Below are 26,573 nucleotides of genomic sequence, written 5' to 3' on the forward strand. Positions count from 1 at the left end.
GTCCAAAATCTGAATCAGTTCTTAAATCCTGATTAGCTAAAATTCAAATGAAAATTTTGACTTTGCTTGCAGCAAATATCTCCTGCTTGTTTGTGTAACAATACTGTTCAGTGAGCAAAGCAACCTGCTGCTCAATCAGGAAAAAAGACTCATGCTAAATCTGAAATCAAGAGCTCTTCTAGCCAAGAATTCCTGAGAATCAGACACTGTTGAATCCTTTCTAATTTTTTTAAACATGTGATGGAAGGATTGAATCTAATTCCCCTCCCACCCCCAATGGGGTTAAGTGAAAAGAGCCCAGAGTTCCCAGATGTTGACTCAGGATCTGAGCAGTTCCTAAGGAAGAGAAGCCAGCCCTATCCTTGCCCCTAATTTGATTTCCTAGTGGCAAGAATGAGGAGCTGCCAGTTCCCAGGAGAACAATCATCAGAGTTTATGGCTGAGAGGCCACCATTAGGAGAGGCCAACACCCATTTCAGATGTCAAGGTGGAAGCAACTGAAGGATCTAGCAATGCATACGTTGAGCACAGAAACTTAGCTTCCTGAGCCCTGAGAAACCTCCTTGTCACCTCAAGGCCAGACATTATCAGCCTTCCCTAGTTGAGAAACTTAGACTTCCTGAATATACAGTCAGCCTGAAGAATTCTCACTCAGAAGGCAGCCAGCAGCTATCAGGTGTGACATGCAGAAGAGAGTCCTACCTTGGGCTGGAGGTGGGAATAGATAATAATTCTAAAATTCTAACTGTGCCACGAAGAGCAGCAGAAGGTGGGGAAAAGATGGAGCAAGGTGGGCTTCTTGCCTCTGGAAGCAGTATCTAGTTGTCTTCCATGATTTTAAATGGACATGAGAAAAATTATCAGATTGTAATACAAATATGTGTCGTTTGTTGTATAGCAATTACAACTTAACAGATGTTTTCTAAAAACACAGCTATGGACAGGTACGGCCTTTGATGAGGATGTTATTGGCCTTCATCCTGGTCCCAAGCATAATGCCTGACATATAATATCCCTTCTGGGTAAAACGTCAAATCATTCATTCATTTATTCACTCACATGTTTCTGTGATGTGGTCCAATTAATTCTGGTGTCGTGTCTGAGAAATATCTGTGTCCTCTTTCTACTTCGTGTATAACTCTGTTAAATTATTTTGTGCACCGTGTAATAATCTTTAATCTTCCTGTCTTTCTTTGTTCTTAACAAGGGAGTGAGCTTTTGGGGGGCTAGGACCCTGGTGAATTTGTCTTCTTAGCCTTACATTTTAGCTCCCCGCTGGATGGATCTATTCCTGTTTATTAAATGTAAAAAATAAATGAATCTCGCAACCCAACAAATCACTATGCAAAAGGACCAAGGAATCAACACCATCAGCCACTTTCTACTTCCCAGACAGCAAGAAGTACTTCCCACTGCTACGCTTGGCTAGTGCCAAGGTCTCCGTCAGCCTTCCCCTTGCCCTATACTCATTGCTTGAAAACTTAGTCCAAGGCTCCCAACACACCATTGACCCCAGGCATGACTGAGGCCAAGGCGTGTCCCTAAGGGAGGTCACCACATCCTCTCCCATCCAGCACAGACCTAGGCTGCATACAAAGAAGCCCCTTTGCACCGCCCTTTGTCTCCTCCCTGGGCCCTTCTTCTCTCGTTTCCCTCACCTCCCCTTTGATCTGAGTAATGCAATAAATCATTTATTCATTCAGGTATTGAACGATGGCTATCGTGTGTCAGGGCTGCGATGGCTACTGGAGACAGGGTGGTGAAGACACAGTCCCTGCCCTCCAGTCTGGGGCCAGAGCCACGAGCACATCCAGAACAAGAAAGGTGTCACCACCATTCAGCTGTGCCAAGGAGGGCAAGAGGGAGGCCTGGCTCGGATGGATTTGAGGCTCTAATAGACGCCTCCATCTACCGTAGCCATGTGCCCTCGGGCAGGTAACTGAAACACTCTTGGCTCTGAGATCTGTAAAATGGCAAGCCTTGTAATACCCACCTCTGGGGTGTTCTCATGACGTCCTGTTAGATAATGCACAGGTTAAGTGCTTCAAAAGATACACTTTTTCTAAAGTAGGCTTTCAACCCCCTAGCGTCTCATACCAAAAAAGGATCCAAGATTTAGTGTTGCTAGAACAGAGTCTGCCTTACACATAGCAGGTACTCAATAAATAATTGCTTCTAGAAGGAGCTTCTTCAGCACACAGCAATCCCTCTTTCCTGAGCTGGCACAGCTCTGATCTCCCGGAGGGCAGCACCAGCAACCATGGAGGAGCCTGTGGTCCGGCTGAGCAGTTTCTTTCTGTTCCTGCTTCAGAAACTCTGAAGTCTGATAACATCTAGACAGCTACGCCATATTCGGGCACAGAAAATTACACAAGGGATGCCTGTTCACAGCCCACACACGTGCTCTTCCTGTCCTGCTCCCTGAGTGAGGACCACTCTGAGCTGTAGCTAATTAGACCAGGCTGGACAAGGGTCCCAAAGACTTCTGATCTGCAGGCTGGCCAATGACCCTCGTGAAAATACGAGGTGCCTGATTGAGTTCCTTGCTTGGGACTTTGGGATCCTCCTTACTGGAACTGAGCAAAGAGATCACAGGGCCCGTGCATGAGGCCACTTTCGAGAGCTGTCAGGGAGAACCAGGAATGGGCAAAGGATGTCTGGTGAGCCGAGAGGGGAGCACAGAACAGATGAGTCAAGACAGGGACCCCACGGTGCCTAACGCAAGCCATGGAGGGAGAAAGGCAGGGAGTTGCTGTGCTCGCTGGTGGCTTTCCAGATCCCGTCCCTACGAGGCCTGGCGGCAATCTGTGTCTGCCCTTAGTTCATGTGAGAGCCTAAAGTGCTTCCCTAAAACACACTTGCATTTACTGGTGCTGAGTATAGCTTTGTTCCTTGCAACCCAAAGTGCCTTAATCATAAGAAAGACCCATCTTCAGGCCCGACTTGCTAGGCCTTTAGCAATTTCCCAATGTGGAGGAGCAGACAATTTTTTTTTTTTTAGAGATGGGGTCTTGCTATGTTGCCCAGGCCAGTCTCAAACTCCTGGCCTCAAGTGATCCTCCTGCCTCGGCCTCCCAAAGTGCTGGGATTATACATGTAAGCCCTGCACCTGGCCCAGCAGACAATTTATTATGGGATGACCTTCCAGTTGGGGAGCCAACCAGACACTTCAGAAAGAAGTGAGTCTTATAGTTTGGGAAGTCAGACCAGAAAGGCTGGTTGCTGAAGAGTTACAGGCTGGTTTCTCAGAGTGTGCTGGACTTGGTAGAGGCTCCCTGACTAACCTTGGGTCTGGCTCCTTGATTTTCCCCATTAACTTGGACTCAGGCCAAGAGAGGCTAAGATGCCAGAACACTAGTTCATTCATTTGGAATGGTCCAGTCACCTGCCTGGGGAACTCCGTGTTGTGTTTCCATGGAAAGCTACATTGTTGTCTTATTAATTCTTCTTTCCCACCCTAGTATGGTTCAGGCTTGCAAGTGGGACCAGTCATCCCATCCTCTGTATGGCTCAGGAGACGTGCAAATTCCTTTCCTTCTCCAAGAACCTTTATTTATCTGTATCAACCGTTTGTTGTCTTTCCACTCTTGTAGGCGAACATAAGAGTGCTGAGATTGGCATTCAAGGCCTGTACAATTTTACCCAACCTGCATCTCCAACTTGATTACCCATCTCTCACCTTCCAGATCCTTCCCTCTGGCTCCTCTGCCTTCCTCACCTGTCTTGACCTCTTTGTCTTTTCCCACCTACAATCATTTCAGCTCTCCCATCTATCCTGCAATGTCTCCTGCACAGGAACCCTTCCCTGATGGCCTCCTCCTCCTCCTCCCACACCCTAGTCCTAGCCAGATGTCTTCCTGAGCACACCTCTTTATTGTAATAGCTTATTCTTCATTTATTCATTCATTCATCAAACATTTACTAAACACTTCCCTCCCTACACACTCTGCTGTAATCCGCTACCTTTCGCCTCCTCCTCTCTGAGGACTTATTCTCATTTGTATCTGCCGCGTCTGGTGTAGGGAAGGTAATTGATAATGCTTACTGACTGGTTATCGTCTCCAACTCAGGTAAGGGCAACAGCAGAAGGAATTTCCGCCTCTCCTAAATCCAGAGGGTGTTTTGTGGTGGTGCTGGAACAGGAAAACCAAGCTGATCTGAAATATTTCTGCAGCAAAGCACAGGCCACTTATAAATCTACCCCATGCACACGTGCACACTGGAACAATTATCTGGTTACAAATGGTCTCTTTTTAACCATGTGAACAACAGATTGTGCAGTTGCATTGTGTCTGTTGCAAATCTCATTTACTCACGGAGACCCAAAAGCCGCAGAACAGCCATTACTTGAGCCAATGGTTTATCTACATAGATGTATACTTTTTTCCTTGTCTGTAAACAACCATGAACTGATACGAGAACGACTGAAAAGACGTGATCTTGTTTTTCATCTCTAAATATCAACTTACACACTTTTGTTGAAACGTGCTGTCAAGACTTGGTTTTCAGTGAAACCGAGTCGGTTGCTCTCAGTCTAGCGTTGACTGCGGCTTTGCACTGCAGCCTTCTGCAGAAATCCCTCCCACACGCTGCGCCTGTTTGTAACCGAAAAGGCGGCCCTCATTCTAAATCTCAGAGGGTGAAGGGGCGAGGCACAGTCTCAGCACCCTTCTCTGGCTGCATGGATTTATGTGACATCTGTGGAAACTCGAGGACCAAAATAAGTGGTGAGAAAGAGCATCGGGACCTATAAGTTACAGGAAATGCACAGAATGTTTTCTTTGGGGTTTTGCCACAGTGGGCCTTGTGTTTGAATGGTCTCCAGCAGGAAGTCCAGGGGAGCCCAGGAGGGCCTCCGAGTCCATCCTTCCTTTAAGAGTCTAGGAATGAGAAGGAAGTGTTAGGTTTGCATACTGGGTCTTTGAGGACAGAGGCTCGGGGAAGGTTACCATGCAATGCTCTAACACAGAATAGGCAGCTGTCTCCAGCACAAACGGGAAATCTCTTGTGCCTCCCATTTCTCCTTTCCCTACAACGAAGAGACAGCACCAGCGACAGGAGATTGTATCTATCCTGCTTGCAAACCACCCTCCGTCGACGCGCCAGGTGTCTACAGAACTTCTCCTGTGGATCCACGAATGCAGCCTGTTTAGCTGCTGTTTGATCCTTGTTTGAGCTTTGGGTATTGTTATTGATGCCGTTCATTTACTCATCACACCATCACTGGGTTTTGCAGCCAGCGAGAAGGGAAAGAGAAGGACATGAAGAGAACTCAAAGACTAGAAGGGGAGCCAAGCTTCAAAATAACCAAAATTCAGTGTGATATGTGATATAACAGCACTCACAGTACCAAGACAGCACAGTGGTGGGGCTGACCTTGGGCTAGGGGAGGAGATGGGAAGGCTTTAGGGGCGGGTGATATTTCAGTGGGCTGTGAAGGATGAATAGGAGTTCACTAGGAAAAGAAGGAGAGTCTCCCACAGCATGTGCCGTGCCCTGAGCCATGGAGGAGCAGGTGTGTGGAGTGGTGAGTCCACGTGGCTGGACCGTCGGGTGACGGGGGTGTCTGTAGTGTGGGGAGAAGAGCCTGGAGTAGCAGTTTGGGGACATATGGTGAAGTTCCTTAATTACTATGCTAAGTAGCTTGGATTTTCATTAAAAATGAGAGGGAGCCACTGAGGAGTTTTAGGCAAAGAGTGACACAATTAAATTATTAATAGCATTCTAGCAAGATCTCTCTGAGGCAACATGGAGGATATATCAGAGGAGAAAGAGACAGAGACCAGTTTGATAAGGAAGACCCCCATCTATTACTTGGCACAGCACCCACCTAGGACCCCCAACCCTCACGGAAGACCTGCATCAACATAATACTAACCTAACACCTGGTCCATCAACTGATCTATTACCTGACACATCAGCCTAACACCACACCTGTTACCTGGCCCCTCAACTAACCTATTACCTTAGCCACCTGAGACCCCACCCCTTGGACCACCCTAACTTAATAAAAGTCAGAAAAATTGGGTAGACGGGGCTCAGAATTTGGTGATGAGACCCCTCTGAGCCCGCCGGCGAATAAACTTTAATTCTCCAACTCGCCATGTGCCCCTTGGTTTGTCCTCGGGACCACACGCTGTAACACCTGCTGTAACAGTTCAGCGGGGCCAGAAATATGTACAGAGCTCCAGTGCTGGGCACTGAGACGTCAAAGATGAGCAAGACACTCAAACACCAACTGGGCCTTTCAGGAGCTCGCACCTGAGTAACAGCGTGTGTTAGTTATTTATTGGTATAACGAATTACCAGAAACTTAGCAGCTGAGAACAATAGTATGTATTATCTCGGTGTTTCTGCAAGACGCAATGTGGTTTTAGCTGGGTCCTCTGCTTCAGGTGACACTCAAGGTGTTGGCCAGGGCTGGGGTTTCATCTGAGGCTCAAGTGGGGACGGATCTGCTTCCAAGCTGGCTCGGTTGCTGGGATTCAGCAACTTGCTGGCTTTGACCAGAGGCTGCCCTCGGTGCTTTGCCACGGGGACCTCTTCAACGTGGCCGCCTGCTTCATCAAAGCACGCACACTGCGAAGGCAGCAGAGAGAGTCTGCTCACAAGACAGAGTTGCAGTCTGATACGACATAATCACAGAAGTGACATCCCGTTGTCTCTATTGCTTAGAAGCAAGTCTTGGGCCACTCACACACGGCTGTGAACACCTGCGGGCGGGAATAATTTCAAGGCATTTTAGAGTCTGTCTCTAGGGAGGGAGACAGACCTTAAGCTATCTCAGAGTGAGGAGGGAAAATAAGGTAGCCGTATTCTCTGGGGCTATGAGAGATCAAAGAGAGGTTATCTGGACTGATCTGGAGATTAAGAGGATACTCCCCCAAAGAGCTCAGTGCAGAAGCCATTCCTGTGGTCCTGGTATAAGACGCCAAATACCTCAGTTTTCCCTATTCATCATTTGATTGTTATCCATAGGGTCCTTTAGTTAAAAAGCTCACAATGGGCCAGGCACAGTGGCTCATGCCTGTAATCCCAGCACTTTGGGAGGCTGAGGCAGGAGGATTGCTTGAGGTCGAATTTGAGACCAGCCTGAGCGATATAGCAAGACCCCATCGCTACAAAAATAAAGAATAAACAAAATTAGATGAGTGTGGTAGCACATGCCTGTAGTCCTAGCTATTCGGGAGACTGAGGCAAGAGGATCATTCAAGCCCTGGAGTTCAAGGCTGCAGTGAGCTTTGACTGCACCATTGCACTCCAGCCTGGGTGACAGAGTGAGACCCTGTCTCAAAAAAAAAAAAAAAAAAGTATGATGGATATAAGTGCAAATCCCAGATCTTCCACGTACAGCTGCGTGAATTTGGAAGTTAGGTAGCCTCTCTGAAAGATCACTTTCCTAATCCACAAAATACGGGTACTGCTGCTTACCCACAGGGTTCTTGAAGGATTAAATGACATGATATTGAATCCTCACGCTCCTTTCATTTGATGACCACCTGATAGGTATTTGCTGACCTGCCCCTGCCCAGGAACTTGGGCTGCAGGGGCACACCTGGGGGGGGGGGGTGTCTAGGAACAAGACAGCCACTGTGGCTGGGCCAGAGCGAGTGACAGGCGAGTCAGAGAGCATAAGGTCCGGGAGACCATGGAGGCTTTGCCAGGGCGAGAGGGGAGCTGCTGGAAGGTTTGAACAGGGAAGTAAAACGATCCGACTCACGTTTTAGAAGGAGTCCTCTGGCTGTTGGTGGAGAACAGACTGTGGAGGGGCAGGAGAGCAGGTGACGGGGGGCAGCTGCGGGGGCCAGGTGGGGACCAGGAGGGGAGCGGGGTGCTCAGCGGTCTGCGTCTGGCTGCGTGTGAGGCGGAGCCCTCAGGGTCGGAGGATCGGCTGGTTCCCACTCTCTCCCTCTCAAACACACGCACGTACAGGTGTGCCTGGTTTTATCGTGCTTTGCCTTGTGCTGCACAGAGAGCGTGATTTTTACAAATCAAAGGTTTGTGCCAACCCTGCATTGAGCGAGTAGGTCTGTCGGCACCATTTTTCCACCAGCGGGTGCTCACTTTGTGTCTCTGTGTCACTTTTGGTGACTCCTGCAATATTTCACATTTTTCATTCTTATTACATCTGATATGGTGATCTGTGATCTCCGAGGTTACTACTATAATTGTTTTGGGATGCCACGAGCTGCTCCTATGTAAGATGTGAACTTAATCAATAAGTGTGTGTGTTCTGACTGCTCTACTGACTGGCCATTCCCTCATCTCTCTCCCTCCCCTCGGCCTCCCTCCTGCTGAAAACACTGAAATTAGGCCACTTAATAAGCCCGCAACGGCCTGCAGGTGTTCGAGTGAGGGGAAGAATTGCGCATCCCTCGTTTTAACTCAAAAGCTAGAAATGATTAAGCTCAGGAGGAAGGCAGGTTGGAAGCTCAGACAGGCTGAGAGCAAGGCCTCTTGAGCCAAACACTTGGCCAAATTGTGAACGCACAGGAAAAGTTCTCAAAGGAAATTAAAAGAGCTACTCCAGTGAACACGTGAATGATAAGAAAGCAAAATAGCCCCACGGCTGATGTGGAGAAAGTTTAGTGGTCTGGATAGAAGATCAAACCGGCCACAGCATTCTCTTAAGCCAAAGCCTAATCTAGGCCAAAGCCTAGAGCAAGAACCGAATGCTCTTCAGTTCTACGAAGGCTGAGAGAGGGGAGGAAGCTGCAGAAGGAAGGTTTGAAGCTAGCACAGGGGGGTTCATGAGGTTTAAGGAAAGAAGCCGTCTGAAGACGAATGCGCGTCGTTAATACGACCTGTGTCAACACAAAATGAAAGGTGTCTTTCCACCTGCACAATAGTTGTCATGAAAGAAAGATCGAGATTATTGTGTAGGGCAATTAAAGCTGTTCAAACATTTCATTTTGAGAATAATAACTTTTAGTATTTGTGATAGTATCTTTCCATTTTTAATGACTTATTTTGTATGTAGTATGTGTTCATCTTCTCTTTTGATGTTTTCTATTATCAACTGTCTATATCAGGTGCAGTTTATTTTTATGTTATTGAAATATATAATCTATAAGCACCATATATTTCTTCATAACAATAATGAATTATACATTTATTATTATATCTTTTTTTAAACAGAAAACCTCCAAAACATAGGAACCCTACTCTAGGAACACAATTCATCGTTTGTTATTGTGGTCACTCATTTAAAAACATGTAAATAGTATCATAAAAATACAGAATAACAATGATTTTTTTGAGAAATCTCAAGAATTCCTGGGAATTATGATCTGTTCCTGAATCTCAAAGATTAATGTGTCTTTTTTTTTTTTTTTTTTTTGCCTGGTGAACATGTTCTTCGAATTCCAGTTCACTTGTCCTCTCTTCTTTGAAACTTTCTGTATTCGCCAGGGTTGATGGTTGCAAACACCAGAAACCTAATACAACTCAGTTTGGGAAAAGGGTGACTTTATTGGTTCCTGTAACTTGGAGTTGCTGGTTGTAGCTTCAGGCTCAAGTGGATCCAGAGGTTCAGAGACTGTCACGGCCTCTTTGTCTGTCTGTCTGTCTCTCTCTCTCTTTCTCCGCTGACGCCCAGCTTTTCCTCTGATTTGGGATTCGTTTCTCTCCACCTAAGGTTAAAGACGGTCACGCTGGGAGCTGCAGGCGTGCGCTGCCCTTAAGTCTCACGATCCCAGACAAAGCGAGAATGAATGCTTTTCCGATGGGTTTGGTTAAAGTGCCGGGGAGCTTTCTAATTGTCCCAGTGGGAGCCTCATGCTCACCCCTGAGCCGATGACTTCAGCAGGAAGATAGAATATTTTCAGCGGCCAAACTTGGGTCACCTGCCCTCCTCTGGGGTCAGCCCTACCTGACTACCTGGGGTGGGTTCCCCCGGGTGAGATGGGTTCTGCAGAAGGGAGGATGTGATGTTGGGCATGAGGAGGTGGCAGGTGTCCACCTCGTCTTCCGTTCCTCTCCCCTTCCCTGAAGCATCAATACCTTCCTCGTCTGCACCCCCGTAACCTCAGTCTGTCCCTGTGTTGTGTGATCGCTCACGGTGGACTCTTGTGCACACACCCACCTGGCCTCTAGGCGCTCTTCCAGGAGCTCACCTTGCTCCGTTGGCGTTCCAGCACCGAGCCCCTGCCTAGCATGCAGTAGGTGCCTAATAGCTAACTCTTACCGGATTTATGATGTCAGGCACTGTTCGAAGTTCTGTATGAACTCGTTTTCTCTCACAGCAACACTATGAGGCAGGTACTGTTATCCCCCATTTAAATCTGTATGGACTAAGTTAATGCAAATAAATCATGGTTTAAAGTTACCAGCTGAACCCCGTATAGACTGCAAGGGCTGTCTACCGTAGCTGAAAGGACTTCAGATTGTCAAAGACAACTATTGTCTTGTGAGCATTTCCCTGAAGGTAGCGTGTCTGACCGCATAGCAAGGGTGGGATGACCTCCAACAGAGAGGCTGGGACGGCGCCAGGGACTCAGGCTGGAGCAGAGGGCACGGCCACCGGGCACTCCCTGCCACCCCGGCTTCCCCAGAACATCGTAAAATGTCTGGGTTCTCCCCGAGGCCAGCACACGAAGAACAACTGCCTGTTGGAATAAGTAATCCTGAGACTGGAAACAGTCCAAGACACACAGAAGGAATCCCTCTGGCAGATACATTGTAGAGCTGCAAAGCAAGAGGGACCTTAAAAATCATCTCTAAGACTGTGCTTTTGTTTCTGAGACGAGGAAACAGAGGCCTGCAAAGGTTAAAGGAATCGTCCAAGGTCGTGCAGCTCGTCAGTACAAAAACTGGGAACTGGAAGCAGAACCCAGATCACTTTCTGTGTCCCCGGAGGCTTCGCAGATGCCGAACCTTTGCTGAGACGATTCACAGCCCAACTTCGACACCTGGAGGCCGTGCCAACCTAAGCGGGTGGGCTCCACGCTTTCTCCTTAGCGTCCCGTAAACACGCTCTGGAGAAGCTTTGCTATGGGGCTACTCCGAGGTGGGAGCCTCAGGACAGACATGTTTTCTGTAGCCTGGAAGCTTCCATGCTCAGAATGGGTCCTGACACCCGGGACCGGGACGTGGTCCCATTGGAGAGGTCCACCGTGTCTCCTCCAGAGCCGGTTGGCAAAGCACGTTGATTTCATGCTCTATTCAGCAGAACAAACACCCTCTGACCCCCTCTGCTGCTCAAGGGTCCTCTCCTTGCTGTGACTGTCACAGCCACCGTGCATTTTCCTAATCCCTGTGTTCTCGGCCACCAGCCTGGCCTTTTCCAACACTGTGAGGGTGTTTAGCACCATTATTGGAAAGTTTCTAACTCATTGACACTGTTGCTGCCTGCAGTCTGGGGCTCCACCTGATGGGGTTCTCAGAATATCTGCTAAACTAGGCTGCTGCTCCTCCGGCACACAGCCCCCAAAGTGCCTTGGGTACCCCCAGTCTCCACAGGAGCCGCCCGCCAAGATGCAAATGGGTCCCAGCGGGAAAGCATGACTGGAGCTCCCCGTACCACGGGTCTGCATATTAAGGAGTAATAAATTAAGACAATAAGCTGTTATATAAAATATATTCTATCCTCCACCTTAATACATTTCTCTTTGTAACAATAAGATGTTAAAATATCCTTGAAGCTCTGACTTTTATATGACTGCAAGTCAATGAACTATCAAGACCTCTGAATTTCATTATCACAGGACTGTGGTCCCCAACTCCCTGGCCAAGGACCGGTACTGATCCAGGGCCTGTTAGGAACTGGGCCGCACAGCAGGTGAGCAGTGAGTGAGCGAGCGAAGCTTCATCTGTATTTACAGCCGCTCCCCATCACTCGCATCCCCGAATAAGCTCCGCCTCCTCTCAGATCAGCGGCAGCATTAGATTCTCATAGGAGCAAGAACCTTACTGCAAACCGCGCATGTGAGGAATCTAGGTTGCACACTCCTTATGGGAATCTAATGCCTGATATAGGCCATATCTGCTCTTCTGTGAATGGGCTGCCGATACCTACATGATTAACAAAATAAAGACATGCATAATTCACATACTAGCATATTATTTATTCCACAAAACCAATTTTGCTTGCTTTCACTTCAGCAACATTATATTATTGTTATAAAGATGTTCACATAATTTGTTTCCCATTATCAGCAATGATCTAAGTTAAATAATAAAAGCAATTGCAAAGTGCTCAAAATCTTAATATATTTTCACAAACATATAAAGAAAATGTAAAAAATTAAAATCGTATGTTTTTAGAGTTATTTGTCTTCTAAAACATTTAGATTTAAATCTATTAAAATTTAAAGCCAAGTTATAACGAATGAAGACGAACATTTGAGATCAAAATGATTTAAACAAAGATGAAATTTTTTTACTTTTTTGAAAATGTAGTTAAATCTCGTGACATCTTTTTATAAAAATAAAGCTGTTTACAATTTCAGCATTTTGGTCTCAACTCGTTAACGTACTACAGAAAATGAGTATCACTTCGCGAGTTGCATCTAGATCCATACGCTATTTGGCCTCATTATCCACAGACCATGTATTTACAAATTTGCTACCTCGATAAAATTTCTTGTAACCTCATAGTGGATCCTCAGCGCCTTGTAGGGCATTTGCCGTCTGTGCAAGAGCAGTGAAAAATTTGTCACCCTCCCCACGCATTTCTAGGCCGAGATCAAACAAGGTGACACTCTGCCTTCCTGTTTCACCTCTCATTCTGTAACCACAGGTCCTTTCCTTAGTCTGTTTAGCGCCATCTGTTTTTAAATTTGTGTGCCTTTCGTAAGTGGTTACACTGTTTAAAATGGCCGCCAGGGGCAGGGCTAGAGCGCTGTGTAGCGTTACCCAGAGCAAGAGGCTGGGACGTGCTTTATTGACACGGTGTGTTAGACAAGCGTCATTCGGGTACGGGTTACAGTGCTGTTGGTCATGAGTTCACTGTTAATGCATCAACAATATGTATTTTATTTTTATTTGTTTTGTTTTATTTTAAATCAACACGTAACAATTGCACACATTTATGGGCACAATGTGATGTTTTGATACATATGTATTAAGACATCGTGTCATGATCAAGTCAGAGTAAATAGTACATCCATCATCCCAAACATTTACCATTTCTTGTTGCTGAGGACATCCAAAACTCTCTCTTCTAGCTACTTTGAAATACACAACACACCAATATGTATTTTAAAAGATGTCTAAACAGAAACACACAACGAGCAAGCCTACTTCACATAGTGAGAATTGACTATATACACAAATTTCAGAGACAGGATTAATATTGCCAAACATGCCAAGGCCACCATGTGCGACTCTGGCAGATACCGCACCAGTGAGGCCTCTAGAATCGCACATGGGAAGCCAAAGAGAAGTAAGAAAACGGGTATTTGACATGACCTGGGAATGATGTGTACAAAAATACATTGCATTCATGCTGAAGGACCTGAAATTCACTGATTCGTCTTTGATCTAAGTTCTTCCAGTGCTCAAATCTTCCCACACTCCAAAAACAGTGTCCATCTCCAGCGCTGGCAGGGATGCAACCCACAAACCACGACACTCAGATAGGGTCACTTTTTGTTTTGAAAATATAGGGCAAGAGAGGCGGAGAAGCGTTTCTCTGGGGCCTGAACAGTGTCAGTCGATAGAACGGAGGTTTAGGGCCACACGGTGCCCAGGGCCGGCATTGAGCACCAGATGCCTGTGACAAAGCCCCCTATGTGTTATTTTTTGTGCATGTGTTTAATATGCGGGGCCCCCAACGCACGGCCCGGGGGGAGCAGAGCGTGGAGAGTGGTCCATGGCCGGTCACAGTGCAGCGACCTTGGCCCCGCCCAGGAGGCCTCCACACCAAATCCGCTACCAATATCGTTCGTCCTCCGCTCCTTCACCACCATCCATCTCCGCCGTCCCTGAGGTCCCAGCAGGATAGTGAAATGTCACGTGTGCTTTTCCAGAATAGCCTGTTTGCGTTAAATTGTTCTCATAGTTCCCTTTTCATAAGAGGAAGTTTGTTGATTGTTTTGGGGAAAAGACAACATAGAGTTCTCCTCAGTCACCCAGTCCATGCATTAAAAAAACACAATATTATTATTGTGGCGATGATGATAAAATGTGCCTCATTTGACACGCCAGCCTTTGCACCACCTCCGTCCCCGAGTCTAGATCAGGGTTGTTAGGCGATCTTGATTTTTTTTTCCCCAGGAGTTGCTACTGTGCCATTCTAGAATGTTTCCTGCAATCTTTCCTCCTCTCCTTTTCCCGTGTTATTTTCTTTCTTCGGGGGTTAGCATCCAGCACCGCCCGTTGGTCGCTCTGTGACTTGAGAAAGTCCCCCTGTGCCTCCATTTCTGCGTTGATAAAGAGGGGACGATTACGCGCAGTGCATGGAACTGTTGTGACAGTGCGTGACACCATCTGGGGGATCACAGAGCCAGTGCTCAGCGCACATTCCCGGTCATTGTCGTCAGTGTGGCAAGAGGATTTGAATAATCCCTCCATTCCCTGCCACCAAAAGAAGCTCACCGATTTGGAGCCGTTCCCAGGGTAACAGTGCAAGGAGTCACTGACGATTAACGTCGCTCTTTTATGATCCGCGTGGGCTCCTGGGCAGAGCAGGAAGAAACCGAAGCTGATTCTCACGGCAACGCGGGCTCATTGACCAGGAGGGCTGGTTGGGCTCCTTTTGAACTTGGAAAAGAATTCCTCTTTAAATACGGCTTTGGAGAATAAAAAATGAAACTTAGGTGCACAGGAAAAAATGAACATGAGTCTTAATCGAATAGCTTCTCTAGATTTCAGATCTGCTTCACAGGAGTGGCATACCTACCAGAACATTCCAGCAGCTGCTGGGCAGCTCCCTTCGCTCCCCTCCTGGAATGAGGGCGGCACCCTGGTGCAGCTGCGAGCCTTGCAGGGGACGGGGAGCCAGTGACTCAGATGGTCAGACGTGTGTTGGGGGCAGGGTGGGGAATCCGACGGTTCCGTTCGGGGATGGGGGCAGTGAGGATGAAGATTGGGCGGGTGAAACAGGAGGAAGCCGCGGAGAAAGGAGTAGGAACCCAAGGCAGGAGCGAGGGCAGGGATTGCCTGGAAAGGTATCTGGGAACTCACGTATCTGACAGGCAGCTGGAGAACCAGGCTGTGGTTAAAAAATCACAGGTCAGAAAGGAACGGGTGAGTCTCGGCAGGGGACAGGGAACAGAGAATTGGAAGACAAATGGTTGTGTCCATCTGCCTGCCTGGTTTTTACCAAAGGTTTGTTGAGCTCCTACGACCTACCTGGAGCTCTGTTAAGCTCACGGAATGTGTCACAGCTTCTGTGCTCAAGAAGTTTGCATTTGGAGGAGGGAGAAATAAACAGACACTTCTCCAAACCGTGAGGTGCACGTGATGAGAAAGGCAAGCACAGCCCAGGGGAGGCGGAGAAGGGGCTGTCACCCCCTCGTAGATGGGGGTGGGGAGGGGAGGTCTAAACTAAAACAACAGGGTTGTCCCGAACGTTTTTGTTGGGTAAGACACGCACAAGTCTTGCAGGATCAGAGACAGTTCTCTGCCATGTGGGCTTGTCCACACATCGCAGAACGTCTAACATTTCTGGCACCTGTAAACTAAATACCAGTAACTTCTCCAATCACTGTGACAACCAGAAGATCACTATACGTTTCAAAAATGTCCAAAGGAGCAGTACTATTTACTCACCCACACCCTTAAATTGAGAACCTTTTGGCTAAAGGAATGAAGCTTCAGGCATGGCTTGATCAGGACGTTGGACCTATTTTCCATGATTTTCTGGACTCTGCCTTCCTGTGTGTGTCAGCTTCATCCTTAGCTTTCTTCACTGAGGCAAGCTGGCGGCAGCTGTTTTAGGAGAAAATCCACAAACTACAGAGACCGGAAGAAGAGAAGAACTCTGTTCCTGTATTTCCAGCAAGATTCCCGAGATCCACCCTGACCAGCTCAAACGAAGTCACATATCTGCCCTGATGGATAGTTTACCTGAGATGTGGAATTTTTTATGGATTGTTTTGGCCAACCATGGTCCAGACTGGAGCAGGAGCTGGGAGCAGAACCATCCTCCTGAGGCCCATAGGGTGTGTGTGTGTGAGACGTGGATCAAAACGTGAGCATCATTAGGAAACATTATTAGGAGTGGACGTGATGCCGAGTGGGGATCCAACAAATGTGCACAATAGAGAACGTGGCGCGTCCATGGAGAAGCTGCTTGCTGTGGCTGTGGTGTGGGGACAGGAGACTCATGGGAGATGGACTCAAGGAGTAAGCAGATAACAGACCATTTAATATAATTATAATCAGTTTCCCTGTTCCTCAGCCAAGTTCCCACGTACTCAGCTGTGGACTGGGAATGCTCTGACTGGGGATGGGAGCAGCTGGTCCTCTGAGTGACTGGGTTTCTCAGTTTGAATCGGTGACTTGGCACTCTGGTGTATACATCAGTTTTTGTGAGCCTGGCTACTGTTAGTTGGACCCTGAAAAAAATCAGCACCCTCATGGCGTGTGACATCTGATTCTTGAGCCTGCACTACTGAACCAAACCCGTGGCCAATCTGCCAAGTTAACTGTGGCCCTGAGAGGCCTCCACCTGGCTGCCCAGCCGGCCTCTCCCTAGTGACCTTCTCCATCCTGCCACATGCCACCGACCATCCGCCTCCTGTAGTGTTCTCAGTCTGATTTTGCAAGTGAAGAAACTGAGGCTCAGAGAGGTTAAATGACTGTCCTGGGGCACACAGCCAAGAGGCCGGGGCACCAACCGTTGGACCCACGTTTGTCTGACCACAAAAGTCTCCCATTAGCACCGTCCTATGGCTTCTTATATTAGCAACGTCTAACAGGATGAACTTGGATGTCCCGAAAGCCCTTTCTCAGCAAAGCAATAGTCAACTGTGTTCACACGAGCTGCTGTGCTTAATCATACGAGAACAGGGATGAACACACGTGCTCACCCATGTCTCTGCTGTGTTGATTGAGTCTTTTGTCCCCTCACTCACAGCCCCCGCATGTCCTTCTCTCCTTGTCCCCAGCACGATAGGAACACAATGAATCAGCAGGAAAGTGGCCTTTTCCAAAACCAAATAAGGGGCTGGGCCCGAACCACAGCAAGAAACCCCACACGGTTTTAGTGATTCAAACGAAGCGTGATCGTGCTGGGGAGGGTGTCTCGGGCCACAGGCAGGAGCCCGTGTGACTCCCAAAGGAAAAGAAAGGGAAAGGCAGGGTGTCCACCTCCGTTTACTGGGAATAGTCGTTCCTCCAGCCCAAACCACATCTCCTTAATAGGGAAGAAGAGCACAGCCCTATCAGGGAGTTTTTATTCTTAGGGCCGGAAAAGAGCAAAAGATGTTTCTTCGGCCTGCAGTATGTCAGCTAGGACTTTTCACTTCCTTCTCCTCTCCTGTCCCGCCGCTCCACCCCCCAGTCCTGGTGTTTTTGGCCTTTCCCTCGCATGGAAATTTATTTCGCATCTTGACACTGCTGAGATAATCCACAGCACCTTCGTAGGGCTGAAATGAACAGGAAGCTGCAGGAAAGCAATCAAAATTTCCACCGTCGGGCAGCGGAGCTTCTGGAGACATCTGGACCTTGCCTCGGGGGACCACAAAGTCTGGAAGGGACTCTGGGGTCTGGGGCAAGTCCTTAAAGTCACTGAGCCCTGATCACAACAGAGAGGTGAAGCTGTCTTGCTGCTGGGCTTGGGGAAGAAGCCTCCTCGGGCCACGGATCTGCCAGAAGCAGGGAGATAAAAAAATGGTTTTCAGTCCCGAGAGTCTTCAAACCATGAAGATGGCCATCGAGGGGTTTCATTCGGCACTTGCCGGTGTTTTCTCCCCTAAAAGCTTCCTGGTGTTGTTTTAAGTCCCCAGGAAAGAGCTCTCGTTGCAGGTGGCTGTGACATGGATGAATGCCATTTGATGAAGACCAGCTGTTTCCAGGCCGGCCTGTCCCTGTGCTCAAAGGTCTCTCATAGGTGCCCAGACAAAGGCGGGGTCAGCCCCTTCCATTCCCTTAGTTGCTAGTAGGGGCCCAACCCAAGAGGATACGATGGGTGGGGTGTCGGGGGAGGGGCATGCACATGGATAGGGGGCATCGGTATCCTCCCCAAAGTCAAGTTGAAAGGTGAATCCCTGTGTTGTTAGACACTTCTCTGAAAATTCTATGCATTTCTCGCTCACTATGTGAAGCTGAGCACCTTGTCTTAAACCTACTGTTTTTTCAAATGTCGGAGGAGACCACCCTGTATGGATTGAGAGTTTATGGTACACAAGCATGTTTGATTTCCTCTCTCTCAATGGTTTTCCCTCTCTCCCTTCACCCTTCCAGACTGAGGGGTTCCTCTTCCCACGGGCACGTCTGTGTTCATCTGCATCCTTCAAACTGGACCGTCTTCCACGTGAGAGCAGGCAGGCCAGGAAAAAGATTCCAGCCAAGCAGAGAAGCCCTTCTGTCTGGGAGTGGACATGAGCCTTCTCTGCTACCTGCTAAAAATAAACTGCAAGCACATAGGAGGTGGTAGATACGTGAAATCAGTTCTCCCTTTCTCCCCGGGCGCACAGCTAGACTACCTTTCTCTGCCTCTGTTGCAGTTAGTACGGTCGTGTAATAAAGTTCCTGCCAATAGAGTATGAGCAGAAGCGATATGCACAACTCTTGCTAGGCATTAAAAGAATGGGCATTCCTCCTCCATGCTTTTGCTCTCTTTCCTCCATCTGGACAGTTGGAACTTGCAGCAACCAAGCTTTGTCATGCAGAGGACAACAATGTCACAGAAAAATGACTTGGAAAGGACCTGGATCTCTGAATGACCAGGCAGAGCAGAATTTCCCACCTGCCTGGAATGCTCACCCGGAACTATACATGAGAGAGATTGAAACATATTTGTTCTAAGCCACGGGCATGTTGGGGCCTATTTGTGACAACAGTCTAGCCTCTGCCCTAACTAATGCACATAGAAAGCTCTGCTCCTCCTTCTCCCTGAAGATGGGGGAAGGTACAGGCCCTGAACTATTGATGGCCACTGTTTGGTTGGGACTTTTGGTAGAGACAATGCAAAAACAATAAGCTGCCTAGCAGAAGAAAGGGCTTGAAAGTGCTTTGAACCATGTTCATTCATTCTGCAAACATTGCTCAAGCATCTCCATGTATAAGGGAGCAGTCTGCTGCCTGGCTCCCATACCGAACATTCTCTGCCCACACTACGCCCACCATGTCCGGGAAGCCACCTTCCCAGGTCTTCAGGAAGCAGGATCCACAGAGATGAAATGTGAACTGCTGGTCAGATGCTTTGCGGTGTGGGCAGTAGATGCAGCGATTAGATGGAGAACAATGAGGATGGAGTGTTTGGGTCAAGAAAAGTATTTTCCGTCTTTGGGTAGAATCTCATTCCTGCTCATACAGATTTGCAATTGTTTGCTTCCATTTATTCGCCGTTAGATTTATTCCTGACACATAAATCTGCCTCCTACCCGAGACTGTGTCTTTGACTGCTGTTATTGTCAACCATAACTGTTTAGAGGAGGCGGGGGCTAGATTCGGTCGGAAGGCTTGGGGCTCACTCTCCACAATTCCCAGCTAGGTCATTTCACTTCTAGTCTCTAGAATTCAGTTTCTTCACCTATAAAGTGGGGATAATCTTTTCTGTCCTGATCGTCTCAGGTGGTCGTTGTAAAGTTGAGAAGCAAATATGAAATATAATTGTAATGAGTTTTTCTGAGTCGCACCATTTATAGCCCCAGGGGCACTGGAGTGCACGAGACACTCCCAAACGGAGGGTGACACAGCCTGACATGGTGACCCCAAATGAATCACGGCCCCCTATCTATGAGACCCTGCCTATAAATTTCCAGATCTGCAAATATTTCCTTTTACAGAGGCCTTGATCAAAGGAAAAGGACCAGCCCGGATGCCCATCATTGGATGAAAAGATAAGCAAACTGTTTTATGGATACACAGTGGAATATATTTCAGCCATAAAATGGAAGTACTAACGCACACTACAGTGTGGATGAATCTCGAAAGCATTGTGCTAAGTGAAAGAAGCCAGACACGAAAGGTCACGTGTTGTTTGGTTCCATTTGCATGAAATATTTGGAACAGATAAATCCGTAGAGACGTAGCCCAGGCTGGTGGCTGCCAAAGGCTGGGGGTGGGGACAGGGGAGAAACTGCTCAGCGGGTGCGAGTTTTACTCTGGAGCCGTGGAAATATTTGGGGACTAGACAGAGCTGGGGTTTGCATGGCACAGTGAATCCCTAAATACCACTGAATTGTCACTTTAAAATGGTTCATCTTATGTCATGTGAATTGCGCCTCAATAATTTTTTTAAATCCAGGTAATCCGTTCAATGATAGCATTTCACAGCAGAACCTCAGGGTGGCTGTGAACCTGGCGTGGTGACGAGTTATTCTTAAACTCTCTGAGGAGCTTTTCCTCCATCCTCCCCACTTGGAACCCTTCAGGTGCAAGTCCTCAAATGACATCGTTTCACTCGATGTCATTTCGTTGTAATGTTGATGAGGAAAAATACAATCGATTCCCGGCTGCAGCTGCTGTCTGTGTGGAGGTGACACGGTCTCCCCGTGTCTGTGTGGGTTTCTCTGGGCCCTCTGGTTTGCGCCCACCGCCCAAAGCTGGGCCCGTGGGGTCGTTGGCGGCCTCCTTGGCCCCAGCGTGACTGTCTCGGGTGGCGCCCTCTCCAGGCCTCCTTCCCGCCTTGAGCCCTGAGCTTCGGGGACAGGCTCCTGCCACCGCGACCCTGACCTGGACTAAGCGTGTTGGGAAACGAATGAACGAACACAAATTATCGTCAAATAAAAATGCATGAAGTGTACGACAATCACACAAATGCGCGACAATAAATGGAAACACTCCGCCGCCATGTTGGTTATTGCTCATTTCTGAACGGGGTGGGGCGGGGATTTTGAGGGGTTTTTTTTGTTTGTTTGTTTGTTTGTTTTGTTTTGTTTTTTTGTACCACGGACCCCTTTGACAGCCTCATGAAGCCTATGGACCCCTTCTCAGGATAATATTTTTAAATTATTAAAATAAAATACGTAAGACGAGAAAGGAATCCGACTCTATCGGTATAGGGTTGTACTGACAAAGCCTGTGAAGCCCGAGTTCTGAATCCCTTCTGCCCGTCTACGTGTAGAAAAAGGGGGACAGTTGTCCGTCTCTGACACTGGGATTAGCAAAACCCTTCGGAGCGGTTTTAGGAAGCGATCGTTGAAGCCCTATTTTAAGCCAAGGCCTGTGCCACTAGATGATGACGAAGACGAGATACGTTGTGACCTCTCCTCTCACATAGTGATTCTCTAATTCACCTAAATACTTGAGAAAACAGACAATATGCAACTTATACAGATGGGTCACCACGTGGGCCAGGTCCAATATGCCAGAACTGAGGGAGTTCAGAATAAGGGAAAGATCGTGTGGCCTTGGCCTTGGAGGGAGGGAGGGAAGAAAAAGATAAGATGTATTCTGGAAGGAAGGAGAGGCAGCATGTTTTGGGGAAGGGCCTGTTTTTGGCAGAGGTGGGGACGGGATCGGCGGGAGGGTCCTGAGGGGTTCTGAAGCAAATGGCTTAAGAGAAGTGGTTGGCAAGGGAGGCTGTGGGTTTGAGTGGATTTAAAGTAGAGAATTACTATTAGCTCTTCAAAATAAAGGAATGCAAAGGAGTCAAGAGATGTCTGTGCGTACACAGGTTGGCATGAGAAATTAAGTAGAAGGATAAACATCACATTTCTGATAGTGGTTGTCCCTAAGGAGATGGAGGGGGCGGTCAAGGGACAGAGGTTTTATCTGTAATATTTTATTTCTTTAAAAACAAAAAGAGGCTGGAGGCAAGTGTGACAGAATGTAAACTATGAAGAATAGAATATACATGTGTATTATGTATATATGTCATTCTTCAGGTTTTCTCCTCTCTATTTTTAAACATTTCACAAGTTTAAAATGGTAAGCATTGCTTTTAAAAGTTTAAATGCATTTTTAGTCTGTTCTAGGTATGATTTAACTTATCCGATAAATCCAGGTTACACATATTCTAAAGTTTTATCTTTACTTTGGAGAGGTTGGGCTCTTCACAGTCCCCTGAGACATGACGTGATGGCATCATGGTACCTTCCTTAGTCTGTTGTACGCTCTTGTCCCCTCCCTGCCTGGCCACTGTCGAGATTCCTCTCAGGACCAGCTCATGTCCACCTCTTCCAAAACTCTTCCAGCCCATTTTCATTTCTCCTTCCGGGGAACTCCTACCATACCACCCATTTTAGCACATATTATTTGACTTGGAATTTAACTTGCCTTTCCCGTAGGAATCCTTAAGCTCCTTAAAGGTATACCCTCTTATATTCCAGGATGTCAATAAAAGCTTCTGTTCTATATTCCAATTCCATTCCCACAGCAGACATCACTAATCAACCGCATCGATTTTTCCCACTGAGCTTGGACATGGCCTCCGAATCCTTCTCAACAGAGCTCTGGGGCTGCAATGGCCAACTGTGTAAATTGGTCATACAGATGAAACCTCTTTCCATCATTCCTATACTTCTTCTATCATTTCCAGAGTACCAGCGTTATTCCAGGAGAGTGAATGAACATCATCCTGAAAACCCCCAAATTATAAATACCTAGGGCAAGTCGTTTTGAAGAAACCTCGTAGCTCCTTTTGGTGATACACTGATGGCTGATTCAACTGTTTGAAAGTGTCGAGGAAACCAGGGGACTGAGAAAAATTAGAAAAGGATAATAGTGCAAGAGATTAGCATAATCCCAAACACATGTACACCTGACACCCATTCACTGGGAAAGCGTGGCTGCCAGGCTGCAGGTGAAAAGCTCAAGTCCAAAGACATTTCATCATTTCCATTAATAAGTGGAAGGACAAACCTTTCCAAAGCTCGCCGAGACCTTGGGAAGACCCCAGGACAGGGGGAGAGACGGGGAGAGGAATGGCTCCTGGTGTGCTTGAGAAAGGGGGCAGCTGGGCTGGAGACCTGGGAGTCCTCCGGGTGATGCCCTTGAAGTCCCTAAGAATTGCCCCTGAGAATTGTCGAAGTCCTGAAGAAAACACGCCAACAAGCTGATCATCAAAGCCTCTTCCTGATGGGATCATGAGTGGTTTTTTTCTGGCTTTGTTATGCTTTTTTCTACTTTTCAAAATTCCTCTAATGTCCAGGATTCATTCTCATGGTCAAAAAGTGAAAGAGCAAATAAACAGAAAGAAAGGAAACATATCTCAGAGAAATATCGATCTTTTTTTTTTTAAGTGGTACTATTACTCTACCTTTAGAACCAGAGAGGAACAGAAAAGCAGAGCATATCCGTTCACCCCCCAGGAAAGCAGGAATTGGAAACTGAAAGGGAATAAAAAACGGCCTCATCAAAACACACTGTGTGGAGACTGGTGACCTGGTCACTCATTTGTCCAGTCTGTCTTTCAGTCACGCGCTCACCAGTCATTTACGGAGAGGCTACTACGTGCTGGGGACACAGAGAATGACATAGATGCACCCCCAGCCCTCATGAAGCGTTCGGGCTTGGAGGGAGGTGGGGACAGACATTTATTAAACAACCACACACACACACACACACACACACACACACGAGGATGTTAGGTTACAAGTGGGCCGAGTATCGCGGAGGAGAGGCTGTAGGTGTTACCGTGCGGGTGTGATGGCCTGGGCTGGGGGGAGAGGAAGCCCCATTGTCAGTCCCAGCTCTGCGCTGTCCCCATCATCACTGCGTTGGCCGTGGCCTGCCGCAGGGCCTCCTTCCTGCCTCCCCGTTCCCGGTCCATCCTGCGATGCTTGTAAACCCCCCGCCCCCCACAGCCCTGCTTTCTGTACTTGGCCGCTCCACAACACACGGTTGCTCCCTACTGCCACAGGCCTCAACATTAAAGGACCCTGTGTGGCTTGCCCCTCCTGGGAGAATCTCACCCCCCAGGGGCTCCCCTGGCCCACGTGGCACCTTTGGTGCAAACTTGCAGAAGGCAGCTCTTCCGACCACAGCGTGGGGAGCTGAGCTCAGGTTGAATGTCAGGCCCTGTTCTCTGCTTTCCTGTTTCGCCTCCACAAGGAGGCCGTGTAGCTCCTGAGCGGGAATCTCCATCTTTTCGTGTTTTGATTGCCGTGGTACTTAACTCAGTGCCGGGCACGTGGCATCCTATCTTCCTGGGGACAGATACGAAGGACGGGCTTGTAAATGGCAGAAGCTTTCAGGCTGAGCCTGTTCGGCCTCTGCACCTGCTCTGTGACCTCGGTCAGTGTTCCCACCTCCCCGAGGCCTGCGTTTCTCCATCTGCAAAGTGGCAGGAATGGCGGGCACTTGCTGCTCCAGCCAGCTGGGAGGGGACGACAAATCAGACCTTCAGTGGCTGAGGGGACACAGGATGAAGACAAGTGGCGGAGGAGAAGGAGGAGGTAACAGGTCCTGTGTCACTCGAGTTCACCGCAGGAACTGAGAAGCAGTTGGGCCGCTGGGGCGGGCGGGGCGGGCGCCTCTCACACCGGCCTTATCTGTCTGCAGAAGCCGCCCCCTTCCTGGGCCCCTGCCAGCTGTGGTTGACTGAAGCTCTCAAATGCAGTTTGACCCGACCACATGCCACCCAACCTGAACACCGCAGTGGGTCTTGGATTTTCCAGGGCAGTCCTGATTTTGAATCTCTCGCCTCACTGTCTAAACATATGTTTAACCATGTGCTCTACTTTGGGACCCCAAAACCCCATCAGCTATCTATTAGGGGCCCCTGGGGGCGGTCAGAGTGGAGCCCTTGCATGGGCCTCATTCCCCTCTGGCGCCCCAGGCTGCCCTGAATGCCCTGCAGCCGCGCGCGGCCACCTCTCCTGGTCCCCCATTTCCTAAGGCTGGGCCCTCCCCTGCCCCATCCCGGGACTCATGTGACCGTCACGCCAATGGCAGGCTCACCGGGGCCCTGGGGAGGCCAGGCCCTTGCTGTCTCGTTCATCGGGGACCAGTAGGGGATTTGGGGTGGGGGAATGTTTGGGGGTTGATGGGCCTTTTGAAGGGGGACACCCAGGTCACATCAAGACAGGGACTGAAAGCAGGCGGAGTCAGGAGAAGCCCCTCCTCCCTCGGCATCCTGCGTGGGGGAACAGCAACGGGAAGCAGAGGAGTGCGACAGGGTTTGGAGATAACAGAGCTGCGTTTGACACCTGCTCTGTCACTCGGGAATGCTGAGTCTTCCCGGGGAGCCATTTGCTCATCTGTGAAAAGGGCCAATGACTGGACAGGCTGTGTGCCGCGTGACCGCCTGGCTGTGGCTCTCCAGGAAGCCCCTGGCCATTTCCTGGGCACAGCAACCCTGCTGTGTCCCTGTGACCTGCTCCCGACTGGGCCTGGGAGCCTTACCCATCCTACGCAGCCCTGTGGGAGCCGGCAGAGGGGACACTCGTGGAGGGCTCCTGAGGCTGAGCGATGGCCAGGAAAAGGGCAGTGACAAAACTCGTGAGTAAGCAGAGGCCAGGAGGTGAGAGAAGGCTCATAAGGAGAGACAGAGCGGGGACCAGCCACAGACTCTGCAGAGTCCCCGGTGATCTGAGTCACGAGTTGGGCAGCGTCACTCAGGTGGGACCCAGCACGTGCCCACCTGCTGCTGTGAACCGGAGCAACACCCCGCTTCTCCTTAAGGTCTGACGGTGCTGACGCCGCCTGATCCCCTGTGTTTCTTTACTTCCAGTTTGGCTTTACAACAGCCCTCCTGGCCTGCGGTGAGCAGCATTTGTCTCCATCATTCGCAACCTAGAAAGGTCAACAATTGGTCTCAGTGGCTCCTCTCAACCCATTTTACAGAAGAGAAGACAGAGTCAGAGAGGTTCAGTGACCTGCCCAAGGTTAGGGCTGGTAAGTATTGGAGCCAGGATTTGAACTCAGATCTGCTTGATTCCAAAGCTCCTTTCCCATCATGCCCAGGTATTACTGTTGAGTTAAAGGAAAACTAGACTGTTACAGTATACAGAGTACAGGTGAACTCTGGCCACGACCTGGCTCTCACCATGCAGACTCACCTTGAACGTGAAGGTGGAAAGTGGGAAAATGCCAGACTGATTTGGGAGAAGAAGGAGGGGAAGAGTGTCAAGTTGAAAATGTTTTCTGCTGCATCATTAGAAGAAAGGCAAAGGATGCGTGTCTGATTTTTCTTAAGAAAAGCGGCATAGGAAGAAAACTGCTTAAGACACTGCATGCTTTAGCAAGTAAGCAGAGATGCAGAGACACTTAGTTCAGCTCTTGAGAGGAAATCTTTGCAAAAGAAGGGGAAAAAAAGGTAGTTAATGGCTTTTATTTTTAAAGAAATCTAAAATGAGTTTCATAGTTCTCCTTATAGAGATCTTTCACTTTCTTGGTTAAATATATTCTTAGGTATTTTGTTTCCTTTGTAGCTATTGTGAATGGTATTGAGTCTTTGATCTGACTCTCTGCTTGACCATTATTAGCACATAAAAATGCTACTGACTTATATACATTGATTTTGTATCCTGAGACTTTGATGAATTTATTTATCAATTCCAGGAGACTTTTGGTGA

Source organism: Eulemur rufifrons, chromosome 11 (genome assembly GCF_041146395.1).
Source record: "Eulemur rufifrons isolate Redbay chromosome 11, OSU_ERuf_1, whole genome shotgun sequence".
Classification (NCBI taxonomy): Eukaryota; Metazoa; Chordata; class Mammalia; order Primates; family Lemuridae; genus Eulemur; species Eulemur rufifrons.